General features: G+C 39.6%; 1 protein-coding gene across 8 annotated transcripts in view; it reads right to left on the bottom strand.

Moving 5' to 3' along the window:
- Window positions 1-23,579, bottom strand: part of SLC16A7 (solute carrier family 16 member 7) — a 166,035-nt gene that overhangs the window by 142,043 nt on the left and 413 nt on the right. For 3 of the 8 annotated variants that reach the window (XM_038549846.1, XM_038549844.1, XM_038549851.1), the window contains exon 1: window positions 18,799-19,234. The exons of 2 other annotated variants lie outside the window; for them this stretch is intronic. The gene's annotated coding sequence lies outside the window, so the exon portion shown is untranslated. Of the gene's footprint in view, window positions 1-18,798; window positions 19,235-23,126; window positions 23,180-23,579 lie in introns of those variants that run through there. 3 more of the 8 variants (XM_038549845.1, XM_038549847.1, XM_038549853.1) reach the window with 3 other exon arrangements.

Here is a 23,579-nt window from a genome sequence, read left to right as displayed (position 1 = left end):
AATATCAGCTGTGAAATGTTATACATAATATACATCAGTCAATATAAAATTGTAAGAAAAATATCTTTTTAGGTAACAATATTATCATTCAAGCATATTTTTATGTAAAGAAAATTACATTAAAAAATTTTCCCCAAACTGACAAGTTGTTTTGTTTCTAATTCACCAGTCTAAATTAGATATATTTGCTATTGGTGCACCTAGGGGGCTCAGCGGTTGAGCACCTGCCTTTGGCTCAGGTCGTGATCCAGGGGTCCCAGGATCGAGTCCTATATTGGCCTCCCTGAATGGAGCCTGCTTCTCCCTCTGCCTGTGTCTCTGCCTCTCTCTCTGTGCCTCTCATGAATAAATAAATAAAATATGTTTATAAAAGATAAGTTTGCTATTCCCCCTCCTTTTTTCAATTGGCTTCTTGATGGTGATGATGGAACATACCTGGGTAGACAGGCTTGTACCACATGATTCCAACCCTCGGTCACAGCTAATTGGACCAGGGGTTGCACCAATGAAGGGAAAGAAATAATGAATATTTTCCCAGTAGCTCCCATACACAAGGCATCTCTCTTACTTATTACTTTTCACAGGTAGTAACTCATTTATTCCTCACCACAATCATGTGGCAGTTACTGTCATTATCATCCCCCTTTATGGATGAAAAAAACTACGTCACAGAATCATTAGGAAAGTGTCCTAAGATTATTACAATGTTAGCAGGGTTTGGAGCTGAGATTCAAATCTAGCCACTCCAGCTGCAGAACCTGAACTCTAACCACTATGGTATACTGTCTTGTAATAGTATGCTATCTTACTACTACCTATAGGTTAAGCTAAGACCATTTTATTTTCTATCTAAAGAATTTGAAGAACCACATGCAAAGACTGAGTCAGTTGAACTGTGTTAGACACAAGAAGCATAAGGTCAAATAAAAAAAAAAAAAGAAGCATAAGGTCATTTAGCCTTGCAACAAAATGCAAAATGGGTAGACCATGGGGGAAAATCAGCCCTGCATTACCATTCCAGCAAGACCTGACTATACTTCCTGAAATTAGGCTCTGAGAAATCCCTCTGTATTTCCAATTACTGAGTTTATTACTTGAGTTAATTTGTGCAAGTCTCTGCACTTTGTAACATAAAAAAAAAATCCCCCCAAGGGAAGCACTTAAAAATTGCACATAAAATAGGTAAAATAGATGGCTAGAAATATCCAGAAAATAAAGCTAACTGAAAGGGGAAACCGTATGTATAAACATACTTTATTCGGGTTTCCTCTTGGGACATTTGATAAACTGGGCAGACGTGGACTTTAGGTCCCCAGCCTAAAGGATGCTTGCAATAGATCACAGCTCCCAAAGCCAGCCAGAGATGGAAAGTCCAAAAGGTGATATGCCCTCCTGTAATCCAATAGAACTATATCGTCATTGTACCAAAACAAGTTTGCAACAGTCCACACACATATACATACACACACACACACACACACACACACACACAGCTGGCCCCTGCTAAACAACCAGTCTGCTTCTAAACTTGGCACTAATGCAGGGGAACAACGACAAAAAAATCACCTGAGGATTCATGACCAGCAGTCACTCCCAACATGGCTTTACAACCCATTTCATATTATCAAGGTAGTTCAAACATATAAAAACAGTTAACAGTGCTGGGTAATGTGCTAAGCCCTGGCAAAAGGATATGCAACTTCTCTCAACAGGGAACCCAGCTTAGCCCAAACTTCAAATTCCCACATGACAAAGATCCAAGTAATGGTTATTTATAAGGTGTCATTACACAAGAACCAGGAGAAACTACAGATGGAGAATCAGGTTCACAAAGACACTAGATAACAAAATTATCAAATAGAAAATATATATTAAATATGCTTTAAAAAGGAAAGGAGTAAATGTGTAAGAGACCATGATGAATTGTACAAGAACTGAACAATCAAACACTTCTGCCCATAGGTAACTTATTATTAAAGCCAAACAAAACCAAATGAAGGTAAATGAATAATAAATATAAAATTTGTAATAGTGATTGACCCTGAGAAGAGTCAGGAGGGTACAGAATGAGGAGCAAAGAAGGAGGTTAGGGAGGTGAACACAGCTAAGTTTCAATTTCTAATAATATTCTAATTCTCAAATTGTTTAGTGGGTTCACTGGTTTTCACTGTATTATTAACAAATAATTTAAAATTCACATGAGTAATGAGAGCAGGTCACAAACTTGCAGGCCAAAACATACATTCATACACACATAAATATTTAAGAAACAATTATTATAGAATTAATAGAATCCAGGAAAAATCATAAAGTCATCTGAAAACCCTACCAAACTAAAAACAGAAGGATTCCTTAATCTGATGAATAAAATCTATAAAAAATAACAAAAAAACAAAACAAATAAAAATCTGTAACATCAGAATTACTGTTATCACTGTAAAAGATTAGGCACAAGACAAGAATGCTTGCTACTATCAGATCTATACAATGTTTTATTGAGTTGTAGGCAAAATAGTAACACACAAGAAAAAGAAATTGTGTATAAGGAGGGCTCAGAATCAAAATTCTTTTTATACACAGACTACAGATATATGTATCTGCACAGGATGCAAAATCTGCAAATAAAACACTAGAATTAATTAGATAGTTTAGTCAGTTTGACAGATAAAATATCATACAAGAATAAAAATATAACAAAATAAGGAAAACTCTTCTCAGGGACAATTTTTTAAAATGCAAGACAGGTAGGAAGACCTAAACGAATAGCTGAACCATACTCATGGATTGAAGGCCTTAACGGCGTAAAACTGCTAAACTGATGTGCTGATTCAGATGCAATGAAAATCCCATTGTTTTACTTGAAACCTCAGTCTAAAATGTATTGAAAGATCCAAGACCTGGTCTGGCAAAGTCAGTCCCAAACCAGAACAAATGGAGGGGGATGTGCTTTACTAAATATCAAATTACTAATTATCAATATTACTAAATATCAATATTTACTAATATCAATATTATTTTACAGGTATCGTGACAGAGAGGTGCTAGTGCCAGGATAGATGAATTCACCAAGAAATAGAATAGAAAGCCAGGAAATAAATATATTCTCTCTCTCTCTCTCTCTCTCTCTCTCTTACACACATACACACACACACACAATTTATTTTTTTATTCCAAACCTGGCATTATCAATGATTAGGGAAAAGCACTGATCATCCACACGGGAAAATATGACATGAGATTTTCCCCTCACACCATGGAAAAAAATAAACAGTAGGTGAATCATCATTTAGGAGAAGATAAAGCTGCAACCGAGCTACCCAATGTAATAGCCACATGAGTCTATTTAAATGTAAGCTTAAATTGCTTACAATGAAATTTAAGAATTTAGTTCCTCAGTCACACTACCCACATCTCAGGTGCTAGTGACAGCCACATAGTGGACAGTGCCAGATAAAAAATATTTCCTCCGGGGACACCTGGGTGGCTCAGCGGTTGAGCACCTGCCTTAGACCCAGGGTGTGATCCTGGAGACCCAGGATCGAGTCCCATGTCGGGCTCCCTGCATGGAGCCTGCTTCTCCCTCGGCCTGTGTCTCTGCCTCTCTCTCTCTCTCTCTCTCTCTCTCTCTCTCTCTCTCTGTGCCTCTCATGAATAAATAAATAAAATCTTAAAAAAAAAATATTTCCTCAGTGTAGAAAAGTCTGCTGGACAGTGCTGAGAGACATTTAGGATATTGTCTTTATGACTTTAGGGTTGAGAAAGATGTATTAAGGAAGAAATAAAAAATTAAAACAAAAAGTGGAAATAATGGTACATTCAGCTATTAAAATTCAGAATGTACCAAAAGACACTATATAAAAGATGAAAAAGAAAGCCTCTGTCTGAAGCAAGGTATTTATAATATGTCTATACAAAATTTTCAGGATATATAAAAACCTATCTAAGCAATAAAAAGAAAAATACACCTATAGAAAAAGGGACAAAAGACTTATCAGATACTTTATTTGATGACAGAAAATGATAATTACAGTCTTATTTTATCAATATAAGTGGACTAAAATGTTTGACAAATTTGCATGCCCCATTTTAAACCAACAAGAGTAAGGAGGGAAACAACAACCTATTTTTTGGCCTGGGAGGGAGGTTATACTGGTTTAGACAGCAGCCCAGCAACATGGAAGTGGGCCGATAATCATGTTTGATGTGTAGTTAAATAGATACTTCCAATGTTAGCTTATCCTTAATTAAAAGATAGAGTTTTCTAGCTCCTTTAACAATTTAATTTTACTTTATTCTGAACACACAAAAGTACTCGGAAAGCATATTCACACCCCCTACTCACTCTGGGTGTAAAATTGGTGATGACTATGGCATTAATTTCATATTTACTCCAATCAGAAGAAATAGAGAATACAAATGTGTGTGTGGTTGGAAGGTGGAATGGAGAAAGTAGATTGTTATAAACATACGAGGAAATACTGAAAATATGATTGAAATGCATAGTTTCCTCAAAGCAAAGCAAATTTCCAATCCTGAATTAACATGAATAAGTATTCAATACACCAGCCACTTACTTATCACCCCCTCACAACCTTCCCACACCTGCCAAAGCACACACACAGGACAAAAAAAAAAAAAAAAAAAAAAAAAAAAATCACAACTATATGGAAAAATATTTTCAGATTTTAATAAAGTGAATTTTATTTTATTTTTTTAAGATTTTATTTATTTATTCATGAGACACAGAGAGAGAGAGAGGTAGAAACACACACAGAGGGAGAAGCAGGCTCCTTGCAGGGAGCCTGATGCGGGACTCCATCCCCAGTTTCCAGGATCAGGCCTGGGCCAAAGGCAGACGCTCAACCACTGAGCCACCCAGGCGTCCCAAAAACATGAATTTTATTTGTTTATTTTTATTACTATTTTTTTAAATAACATGAATTTTAAAAGTTTTTACATACCTTAAAATCTGAAACAAAACTACACTCACGGGCAGCCCGGATGGCTCAGCAGTTTAGCGCCGCCTTCAGCCCAGGGCCTGATCCTGGAGACCCGGGGTCGAGTACCACGTCGGGCTCCCTGCATGAAGCTGCTTCTCCCTCAGCCTCTCTCTCTCTCATTTCCTCTCTCTCTCTCTCTCTGTCTGTGTCTCTCATGAATAAATAAATAAAATTAAAAAAAGAAAACTACACTCACACCACACATCCAAATGGCATAGTTTGCACTAAATCTTAATTTTAACCAAATTCTAAGAGAAGCATTAGAGGATTTTTGACCTTCTATTCTGGCATACTAAAAAAAAAAAAATTAAAAATCTTCAAAATAATTTAAACTATCAATTACTGTCATGAAGTGCCAAATACTTAAACATGGTAATTTGATCCCACTCAGGTCAGTGTGAGTATGAGCCAATGATTCTGCAAGTAGACTTTTTAATTTGTCAGAAAGAAATAAACAATGGAAATACTTCGTGTGGATTTCAGGAGACATGATTTCACCTCTCACCTCTCAAGGTCTTTGTAATCTAAGAATGAGAGGAAATCAATTAGTAGTTTGGCAATTCTGGTACAAGTTGAACAGTGTTAGACGGCTGCGGAAAGAATGGGACACTCAACTCGGAGTGGTCACTAGATGACATATGACAATCACTAGTAATAATTGGGAAGAGACCATAGCATGAATCAGAATCCTGACCCAATGGACGGAGAGTGCATGATGGGTGATAGCCTGAAGTCTATGCGGGCTAGAAGTTAACCACAAACATGATCCACTTTAGGGTAGCAGGACTTCACCTCCAGAGCTGAGGTTCAAGGTCTCCTCTCCCCAAAGAAAGAGACTGTAAGGAACAGGGCCGTGCCCCAGTTCTCATGCAAGTCTGGGGGGAAGCCAGAGAATTCTAGGACCAAAACTCAGTGCGTGGAGACAGGCATAGCCCTACCGGCAAAGGAAAATGAGGCTGGGAAAATCAGGCTTGGAATGCAGGCGTGTAAGCTGCATTATAAAGACAGAGAGAGAGAGAGAGAGAGAGAGAGAGAAATGAGACTTGAGAGAACACTGGTCGACCACAGTACACCAACTCTTTTTTTTTTTTTTTTAAGATTTTATTTATTCATTCATGAAAGAGAGAGAGAGTCAGAGACAGAGACAGAGGGAGAAGCAGGCTCCATGCACGGAGCCCGACGTGGGACTCGATCCTGGGACCCCAGGATCACACCCCGGGCTGAAGGCAGGCGCTAAACCACTGAGCCACCCAGGGATCCCACCAACTCTTAAATCAGACTTGCTGTTGAGAAACACTGCTAGAGGCTAATCCCTCTAATTCAGTAATGGGGCACCCAACTCTAGCTTAGCCTCCTACCTCCTACCACACTAGGCAGAGGCTGCTCAGTTACATACTCTGCCTCTATTCCGACTGGCCTGTCAAACCAGATGTTTGAGCTGGCCTGTAAGTACAATCAGTGGGCCGACTTTGCACAGCTAAGGAAAGCAGACAAGAAGCCATAACATTTGGAGGGGGTACATTTTTGTGCATGATCTTATATTTCTGATTAATGGTTCCATATGGTTCTCTTTTGCGGTGTATTCTTATTGTACGCTTGATTTCTCTTCCTCACAAATGCGTGCCTCCTACTCCTCCTCTGCTACACAGATTCTTATGCCTTTTCTCTTGCCAATTTCCTTGTTCTGTTCCTTCCAAAGGAGACACAGAACCTTAATTCTACCCTTTTGTCGCAGAGGTGTAAATACAGACATCATCCTTTTTGCAAAACCAAGACCAGGAACTGATGACAAGAGCCTTAGTCGCTGATTTTCCAGGCTAATGAAAATGCTGAGAAATGTTATACCTGCTTGAGCACCACATGCCAAAAACTGCATTCTCGACCTCTCATAGGTAAGACCACTTGGTTGAGGCCTGCCTCCTTAATACTAATTCTAATGCAGACCATACTGTGATATCTGCATATACAATTTTTTCATAAACATCCTTGATTATAAATTCAGTGATAACTTGGATGTTTTCAGAGGAAAAGGTTTTTACATGAAGCAGTAGATACTTTCCAAATGGGTATATTTTGTGTTGCATCTAGAATCTCAACAATGAACCTGTAACACTCAGAGTTCTTTATGCGGTCAAACTGAGAAGAGCATGACTCATCAAACCTTTTTCAAAGCCAGGGATCCTGGACAGCCCGGGTGGCTCAGCGGTTTAGCACCTGCCTTCAGCCTGGGGTATGATCCTGGGGACCCCAGATCGAGTCCCATGTCGGGCTCCCAGCATGGAGCCTGCTTCTCTCTCTGCCTGTGTCTCTGCCTCTCTCTCTCTCTGGGTGTGTCTCCCATGAATAAATAAATTAAATCTTAAAAAAAAAAAAAAAAAAAAGGCAGGGATCCATGGCTGCAAGAAACCAAAACCCACTTGGCATAGCTTAAAGAGAAGAGGAGAAAAAACAAAAACAAAACCAAAAACGGTATTGACACAAAGCTCAACTGCAGAACTCGTTGTTAGGGAGTTGCCTGCCCTCTGTCTTTCTAGGGCCCTGAGCAGTTAGTTCAGATGCTAAGAATATGATCTAAGTATTAAAAAAGTAGAATCTGTAGTTTCTACGCCTAAACATTATCTGTATCATTTACTAACTCTGTGAAGTTTTGTGAGTCACTTAATGTCTCAGTGCCTTTGTTCCTTTCTGGAAAAAAAAAAAAAAGTAATAATGGTACCTATGTTACCTGTATGAATTAAACAAGATAGCACATGAAGTATTTAGGATACTGCCCAAGACGCTAAGCACTAAGTAAATGTAAGTCATTGTGACAACATTATTATAGTTGCTTGTTTGGGGCATATGTGCCATTCTTCCCTCTGGCTGCTTTCTGGTATAAATATTGCCAATTCCTAGGAATTAAGGAAAATGTGAAGAACACAGTTCATAGGAAGTTTTTCACTCAAGCTAAACTTACTAACAAACGAAGTTGGCTAAGAAACCTATAAGCCATTTGTAAATTGGTGAGGTCACTGTATGCCTGCAAACCTTTTAAGCGAAGTTGGGTAATCACTTTTTGTGGATTCAGTAGATAATACTACACTGGGTTAAATACTGAGCTAAGTATTTTGAGTGCATGATTTAATTTATACAGACGTTGTGTGAAATCCATGATACTAAATTCAAAACATTCAATGCAAATCTAGAATTTAAATTTTCCTTTGTTTACCCTATAAATCTGAAAAGGAACAGGGTATAAACCTTGTAAATCCTATTTGGCAAAGGCTAAAAGTCCATCTCAATAGAAAATATTTGGTAAAACCTTTATGTTAAAGTGAAAGCTCACCCAAAAACCTTAAATGTTCACTTTAGATACATCTGACATATAGAATTTTTAGTGTGGTTGAGAAATAAAATGGATACATGGAAGTCTTCAGGTATTGTAAATTGGAAAATATAAGAATAGAAAAATCACAAAATTATATCAGCATAAAATTCTACATAGAAAGTGTAGCCAGTTTCCAAGTAAAATATAATTTCTACTATCAAAGATACCATTTATGGCACCAAAAATTCAATATAGATAGGTGATTTCCACAAAATCAAGAAAAAAGTGAGTTGTGGGAAGGAAGGGGACAGTGGTACGAGTGATCAAAAGTCACCATTTCTCTTCAGAATTTCTTGACCTTAATATCTTTGTGCACCTTATGACCAGAACCACTATCAAGAAGGGAAAATTAACACCAGTTAGTGTGTGTGTTGAGCAATGAAGACTGATAATTGCTATGCATTTTGGACTTGGGAGGCAACATTCTGCTTTAAAAGGATTGGCTTTGCATAGTCTTAATTTTCATTACCTTAAAGAGTGTAGGAAGTATGGAAAGAAAAGTCCAGTGTGCTGTTTTAGTAGACTGACAAACATTAGTCAAAATTCAGGAAACGTGCTCTTGTGTTTCTTGAATGCAGGTGATTTTTACTCATCTTTTAGCCCCATTATTTAGTACAACAATATTTTTTGGTACCTTGGTCTCTTTCACACTAGAAAGAATGGAATGATATTATATGCAAAAAATAATTAGCAAGAAAATCTAAGCATCCATATTTTAAAATCTGTAACCATATAACAACTTATGTTGGTTAGCTATGTGGTTTAATAAAAGTTTGAGTGTGAGGTAGGAATAAAGCTTTAGAATGTGGTGAGAAGAGTAATTGAGGGATGCTGAGTCTATTCAGCAGATATTAAGTAAGTCAGCGATATGGCTACAAGCTACAAAACACTATAAAAGAAAAAATAATTTGGGTGACAGATAACAAGGAATGGTTTCAATTTTTTTTCTTAGTATTCCTGCGATACACACTTGGTTTCTTTGCCCCCTAAGGCAAAACAAAACAAAACAAAAAAACCCTCAGGATTACACAAAATTTGGACAATCATCGGACAATAAAGCTATATTTCAGTAATTAAAAGCTTTTACCTGTAAAGGAGTTCAAAATTTTAGAATGCCTCTATGTATGATGTGGCAATCCACAGAAACAAGGAGAACAAGATGTCAGTAAAATAGATGCTTTTTCTAATGACTAAAACCCCAAGTTTTGGAAAGGCAGAGTGACTGGATGAATAATAAACAAGATAATTCCCATTCTCACATGGGAATTGTTCATTTAGTTCATGAGTTAGATTTAAATTATTATGAGTGTATTAGGACAGACCCCAGGTCTCAACAATTAATTCCCCACCTTAATAATTCCATTTGTCATTTTGCCTTTTATTGTTGTTTATCATATTAAAATCTTAGTAACCCATATAACCTTGATGTTTGTCATTTTCTTATGAAAACAGGGACGGTGGCTACCTAATTTGCTATGCTTTGTAAGACACCTAGGAATATGTCACATGTTTAGAACTGTGACAATGAAATCCAGAATTTAGTTACTCTTCAGGCACATGCAGGGCTTTATAAATAATTCTTTCAAAAATCTATTTTGTCTTAAACACAAAGGTCTTGCCTCAAGGCAATGTTTCCTAAATGGTGCTCCCTTAAATTACAATGCTAGGAAATTCTGTTCAAAAGTGGCATCTGTAATCAAGTAAGTTTGGAAAATTTTGAATTTAAGGAATTGCCTGCATAGACTATAGATTAGAGCCTAGTGCCTGTCCAAAGCCAAGTAGAATTTTATGAGTATATTAACAATGATGGACGGGAAGGGGGCACATGTTTAATAAGAAACCATTCTGCCTTTATAAATCTTAGGAAGGTACACTAATTTAAGTAAAACATTCACATGAGTAGAAACTTGCAGAATAGAGCAACAATATATGTAGATTATATTTTTGGATTCCATACTTCATGGTGAAATGGATCTAATAATAATGCTCAAAAAATAGAAGTGATTTTCTCCTCACACTACATATTAACGCAGAATATTATGCATTAGAAAAAAATCGAGATTAATGATTTATAAAGTTAGCCAGCCACCTCTCCAAAGAATGCATTAGTGCCAAAACACATACCATACTAAATTCTACAAAATCTCACTCATGTTAAGCAAATTCTCAGACAGAATATGACTTTTAACTGGGTAATGATGCTAGAAAACAGACTATTAAGTAAAAGAGTAGAGACAAAATTAAGTTACCTTTTAAATAATGAATGTCAGGGGAATTGTGTAAATAAATAACATGCTCCTAAGCTCTCCTCATACAATGAGCTTATTCTGGAAATGATGAAATTCCTTTATATTCATGGATGATACTTCTTTTCCAGAATAAAAGTGACTCAGTTCCCCTTGTTCATTCTACTGAACAGTGTTTTTTTTTACCCTTACAAATAGTTGAGACAATCGAATAATTAAGAAACAGAATCAAGCAGAGTCTTAAGAAGATGATGGAGTTTTTTTTTTTTTTTTTGATGGAGTTCTTTTTACACAATAAAACCCAAAACAGGTAGCTTAAAAATAAATTCAGAATATTTCTTTTATATATTTGTGGAAACTAACTCAAAATTTTTTATTAAAACCTAAAACAGCCATCAAAATTTAAAATAAATTCAAGAAAAACTACGAGCCTACTTACAGAGATTTTAGGCACACATTTAGACACTTTTAGTGGTCTACCCAAAATATCTCAATTATGACAAATGATTGTTGGTGGTGGTGTCTAATATTTTTAAGTTTTGTTCAAACTAAATAATAAAATACTTTGGTCTGAAGCAAAAGAGAGAATTTCCACAAAATAATATTGTTCAAGTACTATCAGGATGCTTCATACCTTGAGACATACTTTAATAAGCGCTCTAACTCTTCCGTTATATGACAGGTAGGGTACTATACAATGAAATCCCCATGCTATGTATTTATACTTAAAGGTCACAGTCACAGGGTAGTAAAGCTAAAAGCCAGTCTCTTTAGGCATCACGCTGTTGCCTGTCCATGACACTTTCCTTTCTCAGTCTGGCTTTTGGCAACTGTTAGGTTCCCATGACTATCATTTGTAGTTTCCCCTTCCAGTTAAACTGAAGGGCATTTCAGGGAACAGTCACCAGGTCCTGGCCAAAGTCAATGCCAAGATCCAACAGAGTCAAATCATGGAGCAGGAAGCAGGCCAGGGTCCAAGATGAGGCAACAAGCAAGCTCCAACAGGTTCATCTTTTTACACTCTGGCACGTTAGAGTTCACAGGATAAATCGACATCTTACGAGCAAGGTAAAGTCCAAAAAACCCAAGTGTCAGCTATCTAAGTATCTTTATGTTGCTGGGGAGACTTTGAGCAACAAGCCAAAGACAGATTTCTGGGGCAATGGCAAAACCATCTAAGATACTCCAAGAATAAGAAGAGTCACCAAATGTAAGAACAATTGATAACGGGCAGCCCGGGTGGCTCAGCGGTTTAGCGCTTGCCTTTGGTCCAGGGCATGATCCTGGAGACCTGGGATCGAGTCCCACGTCAGGCTCCCTGCATGGAGCCTGCTTCTCCCTCTGCCTGTGTCTCTGCCTCTCTCTCTTCTGTGTCTCTCATGAATAAATAAATAAAATCTTAAAAAAAAAAGAACAACTGATAACTTTGCTGGTATTATTACCTTCTTTTTTTTATCAAAGTTTTATTGTGTCTAATGCTTATTCAGTGTTAGTGGGACTTTTCTTTATAGATGACAAGAGAATATAATTTGTGCATTGTAATCACAATATCCCTTCCTGACTCCAAAAAAATATCCAACCAAGAAGGTATCAGAACATTATCAGGTATTATTAACACTTACTAAATACTATTTTATAGGAGAGTGTTGATAGGTAAACTAGGAAATGCTCCATTGTTAACTGAATATTTTTATGGACAGATTAAGAGCATAGACCATCTATTTTTAGACAATCTGTAGTATTTAATACGTAGTTTTGTAAAACCAAGAGTCTAAGGACAATAATCCAAACAGAGAGAAGTTATGCAAATCAGGTATTCCTGTATGCATAGGGCTTCTTCCACAAAAGTAGAATTAGAGATTTGAGTTAACCTATTAATCCTGAATTAAACAAATATGATATCCCCATATAGTCTGTTGGGGTGAGAAAAAATTCTACATGGACTGTTGTGGCCTCTGAAAAGGACCATCTTTTGTAATCAAATCATTAATGATTTCAAAAGAAGTGGTTTTGATGTGCTATGTTACTAAAAGGCATCAGAATAATATACCATGATCAAAGTGCCATGATTCTTTAACTTTATTTCATTAGAGAATCAAACTTTGTTTTCAAAAGTAGATATTCTTGGACGCCTGGGTGGCTCCGTGGTTGAGCTCCTGCCTCCCTCCCTTTCATGTGAGGATACAATCAGAAGTCTGCAGCCTGGAGGAGGAAGGCTCTCACTGGGCCAGCTTCCAGCTTCCAGAACTGTGAGAAATAGATTTCTGTTGCTTTTAAGCTATTCAGTCTGTGGTGTTTGTTATAGCAGCCTGAACACGCTACAATTTGGAAGAGAGGCAAAATAAAATTTTGTCAACATTTTTCTTGTCTTAACTTTATCTTTTTTTGTTTTGGGAAAGGCTTCCATGTATGATTTTGATATTTAAAAATATTTTTTTTAATTAGCACAATTTAAAAGGACAGAATCCTAAATATTTATCTTTTATAAATATTTGTCTTTTATCTTCCCTATATTTTCGCTTTCTAGAAAATATGTGTTCAGGGACGGAAGAATCTTTTCTTTTTTAAGACTTTTATTTATTTATTCACGAGAGACACAGAGACAGAGGCAGAGACACAGGCAGAGGGAGGAGCAGGCTCCCCGAGGGGAGCCCAATGTGGGACTCGATCCCAGGACCCTGGGATCATGACCTGAGGCAAAAATTAGATGCTCAACCGCTGAGCCACCCAGGGATGGAAGATTCTACTCTACCTGGGAAGACTACATGGAATAGAAGGACAAACATGGATTTTTGTTAGCTAACATGTGTGCTTCATTTCCATCCTAAATTAGTGAGAATGATGTACACATCACAGGGTTGTTAAGGTTGTCAGGTAATGACTTTCAGGACTATGTGAGGTAATGCATGTAAAGCCCCCATGCCTTCTCACTGGCACGCAACCAGCACTGAGTGTGCTATTTGCCTTCTCTCTCCTCTTTTCCAATTTCAAAAATCTGAGTGAAGAACACCTTTTGAAAACCCTTAGGACACAAGAAAATACTTTAAAAATTACAATTTTAAATTTAGATTTTTACAGACTACCATTCAATATCTGAACGTATAGCTGAAGAGACATTAAGTATTGCTGCTACGAAACAAAAGCTAGTAACATAAAAGGTCTAATAAAATGTGAAATAATTTAAATAGCTTATAGACTAAAAAAGGTGTATGGAACATTCACTATCAAATGAAAGTTATAGACCAAATATGCATAATAATCTTTATCAAAAATAGTGAAGTATCCCAATGAACAGTAATTAAGTTTCTAAGCATTTAAAATACGATTTTATTTTTGGGATGCCTGGGTGGCTCAGTCAGTTAAGCATCTGCTTTTGCTCAGGTCATGAGCCCAGGGTCCTGGGCCGAGCTCCCTACTCAGCAGAGTCTGCTTCTCCCTCTCCCTACCCCCACCCCCGCCCGCCGCCACACACACACACAACTCCTGGGCTTGTGCTCTCTCTTGTTCTCTCTCAAATAAACAAATAAAAATATTTAATAAATAAATAAGATTTTATTTTTAATTGGTGATATGTCTACAGAAGTGTCTCTTCCCCCCTTTTTACTGAACATCTGAAAACAAATGTAAATAATAGGCCCAGGTATCTTACTGAGATAGAGTAACAAGCCTATGTCATTGATAGAAATAAAATAACAAAAAAAATTTGCATGTCTCTTCACTGAAGCAGCTTTTTTCTTAAATTAATAGCATTTTTTACTTAGAAAATTAATGATAAAAAAGGCAACAATTTTTAGTGAGCTTGAGAACTGGTATCTGAGAATCCTGTAGCAGGCCATTACTAGGTGTAATTAATGTTCTTTCCATGGTACAAGTGGCCAGATTACTCTCCACAGAGATGTTAATGTGGCCCATGAGGGATAGATTTACATTTTCATATACTCCCTGCAGCTTCTTCTGAATCATTCACCTTTTCCTATCTACTTATTATTTTGTCATATAGCGATATGGAAATATTTCTGCAGTATCTGCTGCTTTCTAAGTTCAGGAAAAAAACAAAAACAAAAAAACACTGGTATTAAGTTGCACTGATGCTTTATTTTTCCTTTCAAAGAGTCCATTGCTTTAGGAAAATGCATTGAAGCACTTTATTGCTACACTGAAGACACCACGGAATAAGCAAATGGGACCTAGATGAATATTAGTAAGGGATACTACAGAAAAAAGAGGGGGAAAAAAGAAGACATTATCAACAACCAAACATTAAGAAAGAAAATGAGAGACAGGATTATAGACAGAAAGTAACAAAACAGAGGATAAAGAAAGTTCTGGGTCAATAAAACATCAGTATTTTTTTAAACATCCATATTTTCAATAAAAATTTGCAGATGCATTTGTAGTGAAAGCAGACTCAACTTTTACAAAAATACAGCACAATTCTTTTAACAGAATTCAGTCACACAACAGAACAAATTGGTAAGCTCATTTTTTAAAAAAAAATATATTGAAGTTCATTCCTATCTATGTCCCATCTCCAAAAGTTCCCTTTTAAAAAAAGTCAATTTCTTGATCATATTGAATCATGGTAGTCTATTTACTAGCTTACTGTCTTAAACTATCTGATCCTTAGTATTCTCTTCTGTAGAATGAGAACAACAACATCTAAGGCTATTCTAAGTTTTTAATTACATAAGGTACAAAATGCTCTTGACACAGTGGTGGCACTTAGTTGTGTTCTCAATATCCAGTATTTTTTTTACTATAGTGATTAGCAAAAATAATTAACACATGTGTAGCACACACGTACTTTGTGAAGATTGAGATAACTTGTGAGAAAAACAACTTTTCTGTCCTCTACAGGAAATAATCACTTTGATCAAGTGAATAATATTCTGGATCAGTAATTTTTCCATATGGACTATACTTTAGTATCACAGATTACTGAGTAAAAATATATATATATATATATACATATATATAATCTTTAAATAAATCACCAATTGGGGGTCTCTGGATGACTGAGTCGGTTAAGCACTTAATTCTTGGCTTTAGAGGAGGTCATGATTTAGGGGTCCTGGGATAGAGTCTCTCATTGGGCTCCCTGCTTAGCATGGAGTCCCCTCCCCTCTGCTTCTGCCCCTCCAATCTCTACTCCTCCTCCTCTGCTCCTCCTCTTTCTCTCAAATGAATGGATAAAATCTTAATAAATAAATAAATAAATAAATAAATAAATAAATAATTCACCAATTGGTTCAAAAGTCTCATCAAGTTTAAGAATCATTGTTCTAGATGAATACTTACAAAAGGTACACTCACAAATTGTTATAATATTATACGGATTATATACAATGCTATGATCCTTGTTCAGTGAATTTTTACATTTGTCCATGTGTTTTCTTTTGCTTTTGAGTTTTGTGGCACCTACATTCAGCATCTAATTTCACTTAAAGACTATACTCTGAGCTCTAAAACAAATTCCACTTCATTCATTAAAGTCCTTTTTTATTCCTTTATTACATAGTAAAGTTTCACTCTTCTGAAATCCTAGTGCAGGGATCAACAAACATTTTCCTCGAAGTGCTAGATAGTAAATATTTTAGGTTTTATGGGCTTAGTCAACTCTATCCAGCAGTAGGAAATTAATTGGCCACCGAGAATGCAAAAACAAATGGGTGTAGTTGTATTCCAGGAAAACTTCATTAACAAAAATAGGCAGCAGGCTAGATATGGCCCAAGGGCTACAGTTTGTCAACCTCTGTTGCAGACTATCACTGCTCTCTACTGTTTATTTTGACGATTCCACTCTGGATTATACTCATACCTACTACACCCATTGAGAACATCTCCGAAATTACAGTCTCCTCAGGGTGTCAGGAATGATACCTTGTATAAGGTAAGCTCTCCATGTAGAGTACTTCATATAGCAATGCTAATTATTTACTGATTTGAAATAATTTAAGACATGGGAGCAAGATTTAGTTGCCATTAGCATCTTACCTGCATTAAAACATCTACTGAGGCCCTGACTCTTGGGGTTCCCTAATGGACAGCCTTATTTTGCTGAGTCTTTATTCTATCTGTAAATGAATATAATCTATCTTACATGGTAATAATAAGAATTAGAGATATTATATATAAAAATCAGACACACAGAAGGCAATTAAATAGTATTATTAAAATAAAAAACAGAGATCAGCCTTGAAAATTCCCGAGTGGACAAAGCCAGTTTAGTCATACAAACAAAGCTTAATTTAGCTTATTTAGCAAGACTAACTTGACCTGAATCGGTTCTTGCTTATGCCTCTGAAAATCATAAGCACAACTTATGCTAGTTCCAGAGGTTGATTTGAGGTAACAACTCACCAATTTCTTTTTTTTTTTTTCAACTCACCAATTTCTTATGCAGACTTTTCTAAACTTGAATGCCTCCAAAAATACAGTGGCCCTAACCAGGTTATAAAAACAGCAGGTAGAAAGACTGAATATGTTAAATTTATAGAGAAAATATAAGACATGTAAGCTATCACCACATATGTATAGGCGGTCAATAAAATGCAAAGGGATTGGGGCACCTGGGTGGCTCAGTCGGTCAAGTGTCTGCCTTCTACTCAGGTCATGATTCCAGAGTCCTGGGATGGTAGCCCCATGTCCGGCTCCCTGCTCAGCAGGGTGCCTGCTTCTCCCTCCCCTACTCCCTCTGCCTGCCCCTCCCCCTGCTTGTGAGCTCGCGTTCTCTCTCTCTCTCTCTCTCTCTCTCTGTGTGTCAAAGAAACAAATAAAATTTAAAGAAAAAGGGGGGATTTATTTTGTGTGGCCTCAACGCCAAGTAAGAACTCTAGGTAGAAGCAACAACATTGTCATAATTGGAAATGCCTTAAAAAAATAGACTGCTTCAGCATGTACACTTAAACAATAGACAGTTGTTTATTAAAGATGCTAAAGTACATAAAAATGAAAGGGAACAGGAGGAAACAGAAGTCCTCTAAATTCCTTGCAACTCTGTACTCCACCAAAGTGTTAAAAGATACGTAAGTACAGATAATTACACCTGGCATCCGGAACTCTGTACTATATAGAGAAACTAAAGACTTATACAAATGCAATTATAATAAAATGTTTAAAACAAATAAGACAGATTACAAATGCAACATTACTAAAATTTTTTAAAAGTTTTTTTTTCTACTTATCTAGGGGCATCAAAGGAAATTTCAATATGGTGTGTAAGTTCAGTTATGAAGAGGAGATTAAAGTAGAAACGGAAATAGGAAGTTAGAGCATTTTAAGATGAAAAACAACATGCCCAAAGGTATGGTGGCAGGAAAAGGAATGCAGATAAATGAGCCAGAAAGCACATTTCAATTGGACTCCAGTATGATGATGGTGGGAGATGAGCCCAGAAAAGTTTTTTGGGAATTATAAGGACTGAAATGCTAGTCCTTAGACCCAGGAAATGGAAGTCACTAAAGTGTTAGGAACATATCAGAGAGGGAGGTGTACTTCCATAAGACTATGTCGTGACAAACGACAGAATTAAGTAATAGAGTAAGACGCTAGAGGCGAGAAGAGCCACTAACAGACTGACATGATTCTAGGGAGTATGTCAAAGGTGCCCAAACTCTGTGGCAACATCAGAAAAGAGCAAAATATGAAAGAAGTATTTTGGTTGTACAATTGTCAGATCGCAGCAACTGACTTGGAGATGCAAGACCAGGAGGGAAGTCTCTAACCTTCTAAACTAGAATGCTAATATTAATAGCAGCAGTAGGAGCAAAGGAAAGAAGGGAGACAGAGAGTCCAGAGGATGTTGCTGAAGGTGTCAGCAGCACAGGGAAGGGGAGCTGTCCAGCAGGCACTTGGGAAGGTCAGCTTGAAGCTTAGCGAAGGTCAAGGCTAAAGATAATGACATCGGAGTTATTCCTACCAAAGAGAAAGCAGAGGTCACATAGGATGAGCTTTGTCAATCAACAGAATATACACAAAAGAAAAACTGAGCAGGAGATAAAAGCAGAAGGAAAGAAGGAGCTGCAAATAAGTAGTCAGAGAAGAGGAAGAACAAGGAGTGCCTGGAAGCCAAAACAGGAGTTTAAGAAGCAACAGGTGCCCATATTGCCAAAGCCTGACAGCTTAAAACAAATGAGAGTCTGGAACCTAGGATAACCTGATTATTAAAGGATTATACTTACTATACCTTACAAAAAAGAACTTATTTCTTCAAATCCAGGTCTTTTCACATGAGCTTGTCTTTTGAAGAAAAAGCAGAAGATGCTTTTGGAGATACTCTGATCTCAAGGATAATTTTCTCAGAAATTCTCAATTTGATCCTACTGGCCAATAGTTTTCAGCCGCATCTGATTCCATTCTTCCAGGAGGTATAATTAAACATCAGAGGCATTTTCAGTAATCACCATGACTGAAGGGAAGCTATCAGCATATGGAGGACAGAGGTCATAGACGCTAAATGTCCTGCAGTGAAAGAGGCATTCCCACACAAAGAGGTGTCCTGCCAAAATGCCAACAGTATCACCTGTTGGGAAACACCGTCACACGTCACATGATGCTGTTTATCACTGAATACACCTTTTGCATAGTTGAGAAGAGCCGACAGAACTTTGGATTCTGAAATTTCGGAGCATCAGATTTAAAATAAGGCAAGTATCACTTTTACAGTTCATCCCTTAGAAACTGTTCAAGTAAATTCATGCCTTTTAGTTTTGCTGTTTATTCTTATCTAATCTAGTTCCAAAAGAAAGTGGTCTGCAAGTAAATTACTTGGCAGGGCAGCTTCTTCTTATAATTTATAATTCATCTGCATATTAGCTCTAATCAGAATCTGTTTAGGGGTATAGATGATTAATAAGAACACATTTATCATGTTATCAGGTAAGGAAACAGTCTTAGTGACACAAGAGAATTTTCTAAAAACTACCAACACTTTATGCAGATCTTCATTTTTCTAAACAAATATTTTTGTGTTTACCATTTGAACCAAATATTTCTAATCAAAAAATTGCTGTTTTAAAGCTAAGTATTACCAAAAATTATTAGTTTAGATAACTGAATCGCATATGTCAATTTTTATAAGGCTATCCTAACTGCACAAAAGTTTTAACACAAGTATCTTTATGCCAGCATTGCCTAGCTGTCACTCAAACGCCCTGCAAGATTTTCACGAACTCATTTGGGATTTCAATGAATATTAATGAAAACATTTGCAAGAGATTTTTGTATTCGGACAAGAAAATGTTTTCAAAAATACTGGCATCACTGTTAACACTGATATTTATGAATATGTTGAAAACGTCTCTGGTGCACCCCATTACCACTCAGTCCAGTGCTAGCTGGACTAGTTTTATTATAGTCAAGTTCAACTTGTGTAACTTGTGGTTAATTCTTTCCCCAGTGTTCTTGATTATTTTATACATAAATGCTCATACCCCTTCTTGTTTACTAGCAGCTGCCATGTATATAGGGTAAATGTTTTGTTTTTTCTCTAGACAATCGTCCATATTAGGCTATTCTCTCACATTATGATTGTAAACGATTGGATTCCCCCAACTAGGCAGACTAGACCCCAGGGATCACTATTTTGGGGACCAATTGAGAAAACAACGCTTTCTCTTTAATTTTTTTTTAAGGTCTGTTTCTGACTGAGACTTGGTGTACAGTTGTTTCTCAATAAGTTTCCTAATCACTTTGATCCAGTTTTGAGAAAGCCTGTGACAAACCAAAATGACCTCAGACAATGAGAGTCCGTGTAACAGTTTATGACACAATCCAACTCCGGTAGGCCGTCTAATGGGAAACACGGCACTTCTAAGGGTTCTCAAATATCTATTAAGAAGAATAAACCAGTCATCCTGATAAGAGCCTAAGAGCCTCAAGGCCACATATTTAATATGTGCCACAGGCTGCCATAATGCACGTGGTTGGCACAGTGCTAAGCAGCGTTTCACGGGTATTATCTCATTTGATCTTTGCTCCCATTATGTGAAATTGAATTATCCTCTTTTTGTACATGAAGAAAGTTTTTGGGAAGTCTTCACACATGAAGAAATCAAGACCTAGAGAGGTTTAGAAATTTGTCCTAGCTAGTAAATGGCAGAGCCAAGATGAAAACCCAGACTGACCAGGCTACAGAGGTCCTGCTTTTACCCTCTTCCCTCCTTTGTCCCAGAGACCTGGGCCTCCAGCTGTGCAACCTGAACAAGTTAACTCTTTGTGCCTAAACCAACAGACTTAAAGAAAGTAGGAGCACAATGCAGAGAACTTGGTAACCATTACAGAGATACTATAATACTATACTCTTGGGCTTCTCAGAGTAGGTGGATTGTACTCTGTCCAAAGTATAGAAATTGCAGGCCAGCCTCTTCTTCCAAAAAAAAAATGGAAATCAAGTCATTGGTAAGGATAATTTCCAAGGAAAGAGTGTCTTTCCCCCAAGGCAAGAAGAAAACCCTCCACTTCCTATCTGTACTCAATAGGCAAACTAATGGGCTGCACACACCAGTTTCTGAGGTGGGGTGCCCTTCTCAAATTGCCTTTTAGTAGTTCTTATTTCTTACAACAGCAAAATCCCTTTCAAGTTAGTAGGATATATGTCTCCTTTGCTCCATTGAGAAGGAAATTGGTAAAAAGCTAATAGGATATTGTGATGCGCACCGGGTGTTGTATGAAAGTGTAGAACCACTATATTATACACGTGAAATTAATATTACACTGTACGTTAAGTAACTGGAATTTAAATAAAAACTTTTAATTTTTTTGACAACAACAAAAGTATAGGAGGAAGATTAACCCGGATGGCCACATGTGAATTTTTTGAGAGCGGAATGTCAGCCTCATCCATCTTGATAACCACAGTGCAGTGTCTGGAATGGTGCAAGGGGTTCAAAAATTGCTAGTCTGTATTTTAGCTGTTTTCTCTATATGTTATTCCTCATAATAGCACTTTAGGGTAGGTAGCACCAACCACATTGTAGGGATAAGAAAAACCGAGGAGGAGATTGTTAAATAATTACTTAACCTTACAAAAGTACGAAATTGACCTTGAAGTCTGTGTCTAACTCTGAATGTCTCAAAAAAAAAAAAGTTTAGTGAATGAAGAGAGACGTAAAAGTAAATGCAAGAGTCTCCTTTTATTCCAGACTCATGATCCAGGAATATGACTCTGGATAAAAGATATTTCTATAGGTCAGTCTGCCCTTCTTCCCTTCAGGAGGGCTCCCGGGTGAAAATGTAAGCCAGATATTATAAAAGAGTCCATGCGTCTCCAGAAAGAGGCTGAGCATTTATGGGAGGATTCAAGAGCTTGAATATTGGGAAACCAACGTTAAAACTCCAGATCACTTACCATTATTAAAACACTCCCTGGGGGGAAAAGCAGTATGTAACTGCAAACTGCTGATGTGAGTTTTGGGGGAAAAAAAAAAAAAGCCCCAACCGCCTCTGACTTTATGAGTTGTTACACAACACACCGAGTTGCTTAAGGTAATAATCTTTCCCTTTCACTGAATCACTCGGTTGCCTGCCCGCTTAGATTGCTTTCAGGGCAGTGTGTTCAGAAGCACAAAGTGGAGCTGCGATCGCTCTAGGAGGAGCCCAGAAGGGTCACCTTGTTGACCTCCTGGCTCCCTCTTCCACGGTCTGCAACCCCCCTCGGGCTCTGGGTCTCAGCCCTGGGTCTCAGCCCCGCTCCCTGGAAATGCACGCTTGGAGCTGGAGGCTCCCGGAGATCACCCCGAGGTCTGCAGCGCTTCTGCGCTCACCTGCGTGCGGCCAAGGCAGCGGCGCCAGGGAAGGGCGTCCCGCGTCCCCGCCGGGCCCCCCAGGCTGCTGCCCTCACCCGGGCTCACTCTCCTACGGCTCCACGGCGCCTCTTGTTGGACCGGGAAGGGGGGCGAGGACGTAGGCTACGAGCTCTCCTGCAAACACCAGCGGCCTCCCTCGACCCAACCCACTGGGCGCCTCTGCTCCTGGCGGAGTCACCTGCGGGGAAACCGCGGCTCGCTTCCTCGGTGTGCGCGTGCGCGCGTGTGCGACTTCCACATCCCCGCAGTAGACCCCAAACCCCGCAGCCCCCGGAAAGCGGCCCGCCCCGGCCGCCCCCGCCGAGGCCGTGTGCAGCCCGTCAGGTCGCGGCCGCGCTCCCTCCGCCCCACGCAGGCCCCCCGCGCCCCGCTCTGCAGCCGGAGGGGACCGCGACGCCTCCGCCCCGTTGCCGCCCCCCCCCCCCGCCCTGCACCGCCGCTCCCCGCCGCCGCCGCGCCCGGGGCTGCCCCGGCCCGCACGGGACCCGCCGTCCCCCGCTCCCCGCCCGGGGCCCCTCGGCGCCCTGCCCTGCGCGCCCCTGCCCTGCGCGCCCTCCCGCGGCCGCCCGGGGACCGGGGCTGTGCCTCCGCGGGGCCCCGGGGCGCTGCCCTGACCCAGGCGTGCGGCCCCGCGGAGGCGCGCCCCCGCGCCCCTCCCCTCCCCTCCCCCCTCCCCTCCCCCTCCCCTCCCCGCGCCCGCGGCACTTACTTCACCCGCCGTCCCGCACCCCGGGGCGCCGCCGCCCCCGCCGCCGCCGGCTCGCCGCGCCGCCACCGCGTGGATGGAATTATTTATTTATTTATGTCCCTGGACTCGTCCTCGCCCCGCGGCCCGGGGGGGCGGGGGGGAGGCGGAGGGAGGCGCGGCCCGAGAGCGCCCCAGTGGGTGCCCGGGAGCGCGCGGGGGGAGGGGGGAGGGGAAGGGGGAGCCCCGCCCCGCCCCGCGACTCGGGGCCGACTGAGCATGCTCCCCGCGGCTGTGCCCCCGCGGACGCGGGCCCGGGGCGCGGGGACTCCGGGGCGTAGCTGGGGGCGGCAGCGAGCTAGGCGGGGAGCCCGCGAGCGGGGCGGGGGGCGGGGGGTGGGGGGAGGGATGCGCGGGGGGGCGCGGAGGGGAGGGGGCTGCGCGGGGGGTGGGGGGCGAGGGAGGCGCGGGGGGGCG

This window comes from Canis lupus, chromosome 10, assembly GCF_011100685.1.
Source record: "Canis lupus familiaris isolate Mischka breed German Shepherd chromosome 10, alternate assembly UU_Cfam_GSD_1.0, whole genome shotgun sequence".
In the NCBI taxonomy this organism is placed as follows: domain Eukaryota; kingdom Metazoa; phylum Chordata; class Mammalia; order Carnivora; family Canidae; genus Canis; species Canis lupus.
Note: the sequence above shows the minus strand (reverse complement) of the source record. Positions and strands in the feature narration are given on the sequence as shown.